The 12,912-nt window shown below is 41.4% G+C and overlaps 1 long non-coding RNA gene across 1 annotated transcript; it reads right to left on the bottom strand.

Moving 5' to 3' along the window:
• Positions 1-582: 582 nt before the first annotated feature.
• Positions 583-9,112, bottom strand: LOC148100156 (uncharacterized). The gene is made up of 2 exons (XR_015719837.1): positions 8,627-9,112; positions 583-2,429 (listed from the first exon to the last, which is right to left on the bottom strand). It is a non-coding gene; the product is annotated as an uncharacterized LOC148100156 (long non-coding RNA).
• Positions 9,113-12,912: the final 3,800 nt, after the last annotated feature.

The following is a 12,912-nucleotide window of genomic DNA, read 5'->3' as shown; positions in this document are numbered from 1 at the left end:
ATTCAAATGCATGTAATCGTAGGAAACGCACTGTCTTGACGAAATAAAGCGTTTTTGTACAACTTCATATAAATAGCTGTAAGTTTTGATAGACGACTCAGACACACATATTTTAGGCGTTATCTTATACAATTCAAGATCCCCGTGCTGGGCAAACAGGTTTTGAAGCTGTTTGAGCTAAGATTTTCAAGTTATTCACATAATGAAAACCTATACTTTGTTTCGGGCGAGTTCCCCATTCAAATGCATGTAATCGTCGGAAACGCACTGTCTTGACGAAATAAAGCGTTTTTGTACAACTTCATATAAATAGCTGTAAGTCTTGATAGAAGAAGCATACACACATATTTACGGCGTTATCTTATACAGTTCAAGATCCCCGTGCTGGGCAAACAGGTTTTGAAGCTGTTTGAGCTAAGATTTTCAAGTTATTCACATAATGAAAACCTATACTTTGTTTCGGGCGAGTTCCCCATTCAAATGCATGTAATCGTTGACGAAATAAAGCGTTTTTGTACAACTTGTTGAATTCTCCCAGTTCTTTGAATCTTTGGGCTGAAGGAAGGACACTTACTCGGTGTATAAATGCTCAATCAACAATCCTTTATTTCCATACAATTTTCACACACTGAGCATAACAACCATCATGATGGGGAGAGATGCAGAGAGGGTCACAGCAAGTCTCAAAATGGCGATGTATTACACAGCTTTTTATAGTTTTCTACTATCCCCCACCTGGTCGTAAACCTAAACATTCACACTCTCTTATCTGTTGTGGAGCCTAAGTTATGACTTCGGACTCCCTGTCTTTCTACCCCCTACAAAGGTGGGGGCACAGAATGTTGTCTGTTTTTGCCATCACCAAGGTCCTTCGCATGCAACCTTCTCAGAGAATGATTTAAGCAGTCTGACATGACAAGAAAACAGCGTAAAACATTCACAGCAGATAAATGGTGGCGCCCACTCGTCTAACAGAACCCAAAGGATGGTCACATTCTTTTAATCCCCAGAGATATACTTGAACTTTTTGTCTATCCTACTAACAAAATATACTGAAACATTTGGTCTACTCATACTATAATGATATACTGCAAAAGGGGTCATATTCTCTAATCTAAAAATATAAGGAAACTAAGTTACATATTTTGCACACATCCTAGACTAAGGAATACATTTATGTTCTACAGCTGTTTAACATAACTCATCTACCTTGACTATGGGTGTAACATAGCCTACTTTAAAATACTGATTTCACAATCCCCCTTTGATCTCTCCTTTTTTGGAGAGATCACTTACAACAGGCATTCTAAGGTTGCAATGTCCACATCGACCTGGTCTTTAGGTCCCTTAGGCTAGGAATGAAACAGCATCCACATCTTGTAAGAACTGCAGTAAAAACAGACAGTGAAACCATAATTGACATGACAAAACCTTTCCATTGCCCAAAAACAGAAGTCATCCACTCCTTCAACGTGTTTTCAATACCTTATTGTTCATTTATATTATGGGCCAGAGTTCGCAGCCCCTCCAGAGTTTGTTATCGAGCCGTCTGGAACAGTATTATTAGGAATTAAGGTGCAACACATTTGTCCGAACATAGCACACACGTCCCCCTTTCCCGCCAGGACCATGTCAAGCGCCATCCTGTTTTGTACTGCCATCAGATAGGTGGGACCTAATTGCTCTGCTAACCCTTCAACTGCATCACGCGTCAAATTGGCCAGCCGGAGAACGTGATAATGCACATAATTAATTCTATTGACATTCTTGTTGGGGGTGACAGGCTTAAGTTGGGTCACCTCAGGGTCCGCTGAAGGAAGAGAAGTTGAATGAGTTCTGAAACTGGGCAATTCACACAATAAGAAAATAATCGTTACCAGGATCACAGTTAGCACAGTTAACATCCCCATCACTCTCCCTTTTCCCAAAGCTTTATTTTCCCATGATAGTTGCCCATAGCCATTTTAATGTCACCTTATGGAATTTCAATGTTATTCAGAATCAAACCTCTGTCTTAGGAATTTTTAATTTTTATTTTATTGCTGCAGCCACCGATGTTCTCCTGTTGTTGATTCTTCTTACTTCAACCTCCAGAGTTAGACTACCCTTCGGTCGTTGCACAGGTCAGGGGATTATTCTGCCCCTTTTTCGCTCAAACCTGTGTTTTTAGGGTCACGGCCGTGTCCCCCTTTTTCCCTAAGCGCCTCTCCGACCTCCTAGGCTCTTCCGCCACCGCACACCGGCTCCAGTGATACCAAGTGTCGCCTTTGCCCCTCAGCTGGACCGCGTGAGAGGTTCGAGTGGTCACCTCGAATGGTCCCGTCCACCTCGGTTCGTCCCACTTCCGCTTATACACCTTCAGCCACACCCACTTCACCTCCGGCGTGGTCACCTCCTTTCCGGTCGGATCTCCCACCTGCGTAGTGAAACTAGAGACAAGAGCCTTCGGTGCTTTAAACTGTTTCACATGTTCAGACACATTTGTTTCCTCTCTTAACTCTCTTACACCTGCTGCAGGGCCTGGAAATTATCTCCCTGTCAGCAGTTCACATGGGGTAAACCCCGGTGCTCTGATTAACTGAGCACCTCACACTCATAAGTGCTATAGGGAGAGCATCAACCCAATTCATGTTTGTCTGTGCACAGATAAATTCATCCACCCTTTTGTCCTGTCTAGGTGGAGGTTAACTTTGAGTCGTGGTCAAGTCTTGTCAGCTTTTACCAGTCAGTCAATTTGTTTTTATTTCCATTCATTCATTCATTCATTCATTCTTTGCTGATAGTGGAAACCATCGCCGCATTTGATTTCCACCCTCAGCAAAATGACGTCATTTCAAAAAGAAAAAGAAGAACTTTAGGTCGGATTACCTCGCTGAATCCTTTTTAGGCAGGGACTTTCATTTTCTAATTGTCCCAAATAAGTGGCTTTCTCCTGAGCCCATTTTAATGTGGAGAAAAATACTTTGCGACTGTTTTCAGTAAGAATGTTTTATAGCGCTTTAAAGTTCAATCTCTCAGGCCTGTATTAAAGAACTGATTTGTTAAATCAAGAACTCACAAAATACCAAAATATCACCACCGGTGGATCACTCCTCTCAGATATTCTTATTTCAGTGCACTGTAACAAAAGCAAAAACAAACGTAACCAATAAAATACTCATATAATAACAAATACTGGGGCCCATTAGAAACCTGTCCAAGCATAAAACCACCTTTCTCTCTCTTAGAGAAAGAAAACAATCCAAACCTCACTGATAAAATCAACCTAGTGTTAAGCAAACCCCAAAATCAACCAAAACTTCACCAGAAAGTGATAGGTTACGAGGCAGGGTGCACCCCGAACAGGTCACCAGTCTATCACCTAGAAACAAACAATCATTTACACTTACATTCACAGATAATTTAGAATCATCAATTAACCTAGCTCTAACAGCTGCATGACTTTTCACTGTGGCAGGAAACCAGAATACCCAGAGAGAAACCACTGCAAACTAGCCAGACTGTGTAGGAAATACAGGGAAGCTATGATTTCCTGTTGAATTTTGTACAGATTTTTAAAGCCTCAGGCAATTATGTTAAATACACGTGGGATACTTACGTAAATCCAAGGGCTGGCCCCCTTTTCTCTTTTTTAAATTTTAATTTTTTTATTTTCAGTGTGTTCCTCCTTCAATTAAATCTCAATCACAAAAATCTGGCGCTCCGAAATAAGGCTCACACCGTTAATTCATCATTTTCACTCTGTGCCACTGCTCCTTATCAGGCTGTGTGAAGCACAGTAAACAATTCAGTCGAGGCCTTGAGCCATAAACAGACATCACTCACAGACATTGTTTTCATAACCAAACTGCCTTAGACCCTGTCCCCTAAATTTGCACAAATGCCCTCTGGGTGACATGAAATGCATTTAACCAATTAACAATCAATTACTTCTTGTTGTTGTAACAAATTCTGTATTTGGACGTTTGTGTGCAGCATTTTGCGTATCAGCATAGCATTTGTTAGTAAAGCATTCTTCATTGCATCAGCGTGTGTGTATCACTCTTCATTGCACAAACATGTGTATGTGTGTGTGTGTGTGGATCACTTCTCAGTGAATTGAATCAGCATTTCGATTTGTGTGCGTGTGTGTGTATCATTTAACGAGTGCATATGTGTTCGTATGTGTGTTTCTCTTAATTCTGAGTCAGTGTATGTAGATGTGTGTGTGTTTGTGTTCATCACTTTCCTGTTCTGATGTTCTCGGTAAACCAGGGCCTGAAGCGTGCTCTGGGGTCCTGCCTCCCCCTTTCCAGTCCGTTTGCATCCCTTGGTGCTGCTGCCCAAAGTTCTGTCCATACTGGTTCTGGCCCCAATTAAGGCAGTCCTTTTCTCCAGTGTCCTGCATCTTCTCCTTGTCCAGCTCCTCCTGAGCCATGCTCAGTTTCTGCTCTGATGCCTTGAGCTCTCACTGAGGGCAGAAACCTCAGAGTCTTTTCCGTACACGTCAGATTGAAGTTTATTGATGTTTTCCTTGCTTTGCTCCACGGCCTTCTGCAGCTCTGCTGTTCGTCTCTTCTCAGAGGTCAGCTCCTGACCGAGCCCCGACACCTGTGTCTTCAGCTTATGTTCTTCTGCTGCTTTTGTCCAATCTGAGGTGCCTCCTGACCTCAGTCACTCCTCGTGTCTCTGGCACGCCCTTTTTGCTGCCCGATCATCCGTGTTGGTCCATCACTGTCCTGCACAGTTTTAATGCAGAGTTGTTAAGGTCAGCATTCTTTTGCTCGGCCTCACTTTTCATCTGGGCTTAATAGGCGTCTCGTCACAGCTCTGTCAGCTGAAACCGTCTGGAAATCTCCCCCGTGTAGTGAAACGGGCCTTGGATTTAATGTTCTCCGTCTCCGCTGCATGAGATCGTTTTCCTGCAGCACTGTTGACATTCTCAGGCTGTTGTTGTGGGTCCAGCTGCTGTAGCATTTGGTCAGGGTCACATCAAAGATGGTAGAAGGGAGAGCAAAGGTAGTAGAGGGGAGAGCAGGAGTCCAGGTCAGCCTCGGCTTTCCGGGCCGTCAAAGCAGCCTGTAATTAAGCATAAAGAGAAAAAACAAAAACAAAACAAAAACAGACGAACAGGAAAATGATGTTGTTTTGGCTGTGTTGTTCAGAGAGGGGCCAGGCCCTGTGTCAGCCTTCTCCCCCCCTTTTTTTGTTTTTTCTCACTATATAATCAACTCATACCCCACCAAGTTGACAGGACAACACAGGTACACGTTAAAATTCTTAAGATCATGTTTAATAATTCAAAAAAGGAATTTTATTTCATTCAATAATCACTTATATTAATCAATCAGAAGACAACATGTCACAATTCGACTCTTTTAACCACTAAATTTATTATTTCATCACTGGTTTTGTCATACCAGTGTCTGTCTTTTTGAAGTCAAGTTGTTGTCCTGCAACCCAGAGAGTTTATTTGTTAGTAGTGGATAAACTTTATCATTTAACAACATGTGTATGTTAAGTTTTACTGCTTTAACCTTGCTGGAAAATCTTCACGTGTTCATGAATGTAAGCTGTTTCTTCATTGCGTGTGTGTGCGTTTGTAGGTGGGTTATTTTAACTTTTTCTCCAACAAGGCATTTCCCTAATTGTGTGTGTTTTTAATTTTGTTTCCCAAATTTGATTTCCCACCTTAAATAACAGCATTCCATGTCTTCAGCCAGGAATTAGAGCTTGCTTGTGAGATTCAGGGACACATGGTGCCAAAAACAATTCAGTGAAAAACTTGCCTGAACATTTCCAGTAATGGTAACCGATAACTGGAGGAGAAGATGTCCTTTAAGCTTCTTTTCAGGGTGAGGACAACGTAAGAGGTCAAGCTGTAAAATTTTGAGCCAGAGCTTGGCCTGTCTGTCGTCCCAATTTTGTTAGTCTATCCTTTTGCCGCTGTACTCAGGTTTCCAGGTTGAGAGAAATCCACCTGTATTAAGAGACTAAAACATTCATTTACTATTTTTCTTAAAACATCCATTTGGTCCATCTGCCTAGATTTTACTCTCTCTCTCTCGGTGCATCGTTCACACAGTCAGGCAGTTGCCTTTTATGGGCATGCAGATTTCCGGCCACCGACACTCACCCCCAGCAGCCGCCAAGCCATCTCTCCTATATCAAAACCCAGCCAAACATCAAACATTCACCGTAGTCATTCAAAAACTGTATTTATAATATTATATTCAACAAAATCAGCGTTTTAATTACAGGCATGTATCATTGTTTGCAAATCATACTTATAAAACTCAATAACACGCTAAACAGGAAGTCCTCTGTGGGCTTCACAGCAGCATTTACATGTTCACACACCGTCTAAAATAGCTCGCAGCGCGCTGTCGTCACACACAGCCTCGTTTCACACTCAACTCTCTATTATATTACAAAGACGTCTTATATTTACAATCACTCCTTCTTTATCACACAACTCCTTACTCTCCTTTGCCACAGCTGCAACCTCTAATTTTTTTCTCTGGCGCACTCCCAGGTCGCATGACCTGCAGCGCCCTCAACAACTCCTCTCTCTGCTTCTCAAAAGTTTTCCACTCACCCTGCACACCTCCTTTTTCTATGTTAGACTTAGAACCCAACATTTTTACCCCACTACACACCTTTAAATGTCACTATTAGTTTGATCAATTTATTTATCATTACTTTGACGCTAATCCACTTTTAATTCGCTTTATTTACTTTAGTTCATTTTCTCCTATTTGATCACTATGATTTCTTGACTATTATTATTTCACAGAAAATCAACTAATCTACTTTGTCTCCCTATTTGTCATCAAGGAATTCACACACACACTCGCAGGCTGGTCACTCGCCCCCACCTTTTCTTTCTCTCTCACACACACGCACATTTTACTCTTCGTTCGTTCCGCCTGTGAACCCGCCCCTCGAGGCTGGCTCACACACACTTCATACTTCTCGCAGTCCCATACAAACTTTCTGCGAGACACTTCTTCTGATTCAGGACAACGCCCTAATCAAAACAAAGAGCGGGTGCCGTCCGCTCTTATACACCTTAACCTAACTAGGACAATTAGGCTCACGATCTTCAGATCGCGCCACATTTGCCTCACGATTTATTCAAAATGCGCCACGGCCTGGATACCGCAGTTTCTCTTCCCCATAAAAATAAAACCAAATTAAACCCCCCAATTGACTTCACAGTTTGCAACAATTCGCGACACGACCTCCTGCCGCAATTTCTGCACACCACAAACACACACTTTTAGACACAAATTATTCAGTTACTTTAATTGACTCCCGTACTTCAGACGAGACGCCGACTCTAACGGCGCTTTCACACAAACTACGCACCTCCAACTCTCTTTCTCTCTCTCCTTTTTTTTTTTTTTTAATTACACCACAGAGTAATACACCCAATTTAGCCCGTCTATCTCTATGTGGCTCCAAATACCCTCTTTATTTAATTTAACACTCGTCAGGGGACAGGCAAACAACAATTTCAACCACTGAAACGAGGAATACAACCTTTTTCAACCTTTTAACCTTATTTAACCTTATTTAACCTTATTTCTCTGACTATTCTTAGAACTCAACCTTTGTTCGCAAAATGTGTCTTGTTCTATGTTCTCATCCAGAATAAAACGTAAACCCGTGATTACACAACCGTTTTCAATATTATTCTGTGGCTATGCGGGAGTCCTCAGTCCCCAAGTCACCACCTCAGCAAACCAGACGCCGCTGGACCTGACTGCGCGTCCACAGGTCAGGGGGGCTGCCAACACCATGAACAAAACCAATTTCCACAGGTCCACTAGGCATCAACCTTTGATCCTAAAATGTGTCTTTGCACTAATGTCCTCCCATTCACACATTAACCGTCACTGTCACCATGTTTATATTTCACACAGAAACACAGCAAGCGCGTCTCACCAACAGAAACACACACAGAAACCTCTGAGCTCACCTTTGAAAATGCAAGCGCACCACAAGCCAGATTCTATTTCTACGCACGTACGTAGTATCTCTATTTCAGATACTACACTTTGGCCGCTTTTTGAAAGTTTTTCCACATTTCTTGCAACAGAAGCCAGTCATAGACAAAATTAATTATGTAGGGTAAAAGTGGGCTGCACTCTAGTCTCAACGTAGAATATGATTAGTATCTTGCTAGAGCCAGTTCCTATAACACACTTGATTTCTAGTCTCAACGTAGAATATTATTAGTATCTTGCTAGAAAATTCCTATAACACACTGGAATTCTAGTCTCAACGTAGAATATTATTAGTATCTTGCTAGAAAGTTCCTCTAACACTTGAATTCAGCCTCAACTTATGCTGTTAGTATCTTGCGCCGAAAACCAGACACCGACAATTTAATGTGAAAATACGTGTAACCCAGCGAACAGATTAATTTGGAAAGCCCAATATGCACATTTGGTATTCATAATACAACAGGCTGTGCTTACCTTTTTGATGTTTGAGCCGGCTCTCCGTTCGCTTTGTCGCACAATCTCACCACAGGCCAAATCTGCCCCTCCTCAGCACACCAAAAGATCCGGGTCACCGGCACCAAGTTGTTGAATTCTCCCAGTTCTTTGAATCTTTGGGCTGAAGGAAGGACACTTACTCGGTGTATAAATGCTCAATCAACAATCCTTTATTTCCATACAATTTTCACACACTGAGCATAACAACCATCATGATGGGGAGAGATGCAGAGAGGGTCACAGCAAGTCTCAAAATGGCGATGTATTACACAGCTTTTTATAGTTTTCTACTAGCCCCCACCTGGTCGTAAACCTAAACATTCACACTCTCTTATCTGTTGTGGAGCCTAAGTTATGACCTCGGGCTCCCTGTCTTTCTACCCCCTACAAAGGTGGGGGCACAGAATGTTGTCTGTTTTTGCCATCACCAAGGTCCTTCGCATGCAACCTTCTCAGAGAATGATTTAAGCAGTCTGACATGACAAGAAAACAGCGTAAAACATTCACAGCAGATAAATGGTGGCGCCCACTCGTCTAACAGAACCCAAAGGATGGTCACATTCTTTTAATCCCCAGAGATATACTTGAACTTTTTGTCTATCCTACTAACAAAATATACTGAAACATTTGGTCTTGTAGAGTTCTTTTGATTTGGAAGGAAAAGTAAGCGCAGACAGAGTCCCAGGGAGTGTCCAAAAAGTGATTTATTAAACACACACGTATTATACAGTGTGGGAGGTCAGTCTCCCCGCTCATCCCCAAAACAGAAAGCTTTATAGCCTTTATGACGTCAGAACAATTCCTGGACATGATCTTCTTCAGAACAACAACAACCCTTTCCCGGACAAGAAACTAGATGTTTTCCATATATAGTCATATCAACTGTGAAAGACGAGTGTGCTGTTGTGTAAGATTGTTGGTCCAGGCCACCGAAAGTTCAGCGTCCTCATCTAACTTACTGTGAATGTGTTTGATTCTGGGTGCTCTGGCCAATATACTGAGTGGAAAATGATACATGATAATAAGGATGATAACCGAATAATGATAATGATAAATGATGCAGACTAATGAAATAATGATGAATTGTGCATGTGAATGATAACATAGTGACAGAAAAATAACATTCCTTTACGTGACAACTCCTCCTCTTGGGCTCGCTTGCGAGACCAACTTACACCAGGATTTGTCTCACTCCTCCTTCCAGCTTACAATCTCCTTCAAGGGCATCATGGACTCAGGCGCCGCTGAACCCTTCGAGCCAGAGCTCAGGGCTCTCTCCAGCATCTTTACTAAAACTCGCCGGACCAGAGGGATGAGACAACATCCGATCATTAATATAGCAAGAAAAACAACAAAAGAAAACATGGCAGACATAACAACACTCTTCCATTGCCCAAAGACAGACGTAAACCAGTCTCCCAGTCCAGTGTTCACACCTGATTGTTCATGCATGGTTTTAGATAACATTTTCAGACTCTCAAGCGCCCTAGTAACCGTACCGTCTGGGGCCGTATTGTTGGGTATAAAAGTACAACACATGTCCCCAAACATGGCACACACACCACCCTTCTCAGCCAACAACATGTCAAGGGCCATGCGATTTTGGATTCCCATTAACGACGTCGGTCCCAATTGTTCCGCAAGGCCTTCTACCGCGTCCCTAGTGAGATTAGAGAGCCTCAACACATTATAATGAACATAGTTAATGCGATCAACATTTTTATTTGGAGTTATCCACAGAAACACACTTTCAAAACCGGCCGCTATCTGATTAACTAACTTATATTCATCTGGAACTCCCCTGGGAACTCCTATTGAGTCAATCCAGGTTGGTGAGTCCCATCTCGGGTCATATTTGTGCACACCCCTCATACTTCTCCTACGTCTGGCTGTCAACACACCAGTGTCCTGCCGTGGAACTGTCTCTACTCTATTTCCTATCAGCATCAAAGGTGCTCCTAGTCTTACCAGAGCACAGGTTCCCACACTCCCCAGTGGAACCTGCACCAAAAGGGTGTACTGCCCACAATAATAATATAGCCCACCCCTTGCCCAGGTGCCTATAATAGTATTTGGGTCACTTACATTATTGGTAGTCCTGCCGGGAATTGTCCTCTGACACCAGCTTGGATCAATTCTTCCTAATGTATATCTCACACTGTCTGTAGAGAACTCAAAACATGTATAATTATCCTTTTTAGGTGTGAATGAACCTGGTTGTGTACGTTTATCAATTGGCGGATATAATCCTGACAAAGTGGTGCAGTTACCTGTGTTCACTGCCTCTCTAGTTAATCTCAGCATACAATCATAACCCCACTCATCCTCTGGATACAGAGGAGCGGGTTCAGTGAACAGACGAGGCCTCATACTATAATGATATACTGCAAAAGGGGTCATATTCTCTAATCTAAAAATATAAGGAAACTAAGTTACATATTTTGCACACATCCTAGACTAAGGAATACATTTATGTTCTACAGCTGTTTAACATAACTCATCTACCTTGACTATGGGTGTAACATAGCCTACTTTAAAATACTGATTTCACAAACTTCATATAAATAGCTGTAAGTTTTGATAGACGACTCAGACACACATATTTAAGGCGTTATCTTATACAGTTCAAGATCCCCGTGCTGGACAAACAGGTTTTGAAGCTTTTTGAGCTAAGATTTTCAAGTTATTCACATAATGAAAACCTATACTTTGTTTCGGGCGAATTCCTCCATTCAAATGCATGTAATCGTAGGAAACGCACTGTCTTGACGAAATAAAGCGTTTTTGTACAACTTCATATAAATAGCTGTAAGTCTTGATAGAAGAAGCATACACACATATTTACGGCGTTATCTTATACAGTTCAAGATCCCCGTGCTGGGCTAACAGGTTTTGAAGCTGTTTGAGCTAAGATTTTCAAGTTATTCACATAATGAAAACCTATACTTTGTTTCGGGCGAGTTCCCCATTCAAATGCATGTAATCGTAGGAAACGCACTGTCTTGACGAAATAAAGCGTTTTTGTACAACTTCATATAAATAGCTGTAAGTTTTGATAGACGACTCAGACACACATATTTAAGGCGTTATCTTATACAGTTCAAGATCCCCGTGCTGGAAAAACAGGTTTTGAAGCTTTTTGAGCTAAGATTTTCAAGTTATTCACATAATGAAAACCTATACTTTGTTTCGGGCGAATTCCTCCATTCAAATGCATGTAATCGTAGGAAACGCACTGTCTTGACGAAATAAAGCGTTTTTGTACAACTTCATATAAATAGCTGTAAGTCTTGATAGAAGAAGCATACACACATATTTAAGGCGTTATCTTATACAGTTCAAGATCCCCGTGCTGGACAAACAGGTTTTGAAGCTGTTTGAGCTAAGATTTTCAAGTTATTCACATAATGAAAACCTATACTTTGTTTCGGGCGAGTTCCCCATTCAAATGCATGTAATCGTAGGAAACGCACTGTCTTGACGAAATAAAGCGTTTTTGTACAACTTCATATAAATAGCTGTAAGTCTTGATAGAAGAAGCATACACACATATTTACGGCGTTATCTTATACAGTTCAAGATCCCCGTGCTGGGCAAACAGGTTTTGAAGCTGTTTGAGCTAAGAATTTCAAGTTATTCACATAATGAAAACCTATACTTTGTTTCGGGCGAGTTCCCCATTCAAATGCATGTAATCGTAGGAAACGCACTGTCTTGACGAAATAAAGCGATTATACAACTTCATATAAATAGCTGTAAGTCTTGATAGAAGAAGCATACACACATATTTAAGGCGTTATCTTATACAGTTCAAGATCCCCGTGCTGGGCAAACAGGTTTTGAAGCTGTTTGAGCTAAGATTTTCAAGTTATTCACATAATGAAAACCTATACTTTGTTTCGGGCGAGTTCCCCATTAAAATGCATGTAATCGTAGGAAACGCACTGTCTTGACGAAATAAAGCGTTTTTGTACAACTTCATATAAATAGCTGTAAGGTTTGATAGGACTCAGACACACATATTTACGGCGTTATCTTATATATTTCAAGATCCCCGTGCTGGACAAACAGGTTTTGAAGCTGTTTGAGCTAAAATTTTCAAGTTATTCACATAATGAAAACCTATACTTTGTTTCGGGCGACTTCCCCATTAAAATGCATGTAATCGTAGGAAACGCACTGTCTTGACGAAATAAAGCGTTTTTGTACAACTTCATATAAATAGCTGTAAGTTTTGATAGACGACTCAGACACACATATTTAAGACGTTATCTTATACAGTTCAAGATCCCCGTGCTGGGCAAACAGGTTTTGAAGCTGTTTGAGCTAAGATTTTCAAGTTATTCACATAATGAAAATCTATACTTTGTTTCGGGCGAGTTCCCCATTCAAATGCATGTAATCGTAGGAAACGCACTGTCTTGAT

This window comes from Neolamprologus brichardi, chromosome 12 (assembly GCF_056152115.1).
Source record: "Neolamprologus brichardi isolate AB-2024 chromosome 12, ASM5615211v1, whole genome shotgun sequence".
NCBI lineage: Eukaryota > Metazoa > Chordata > Actinopteri > Cichliformes > Cichlidae > Neolamprologus > Neolamprologus brichardi.
The sequence above is the reverse complement of the archived record's forward strand: the minus strand, read 5'-3'. Positions and strand labels throughout refer to the sequence as shown.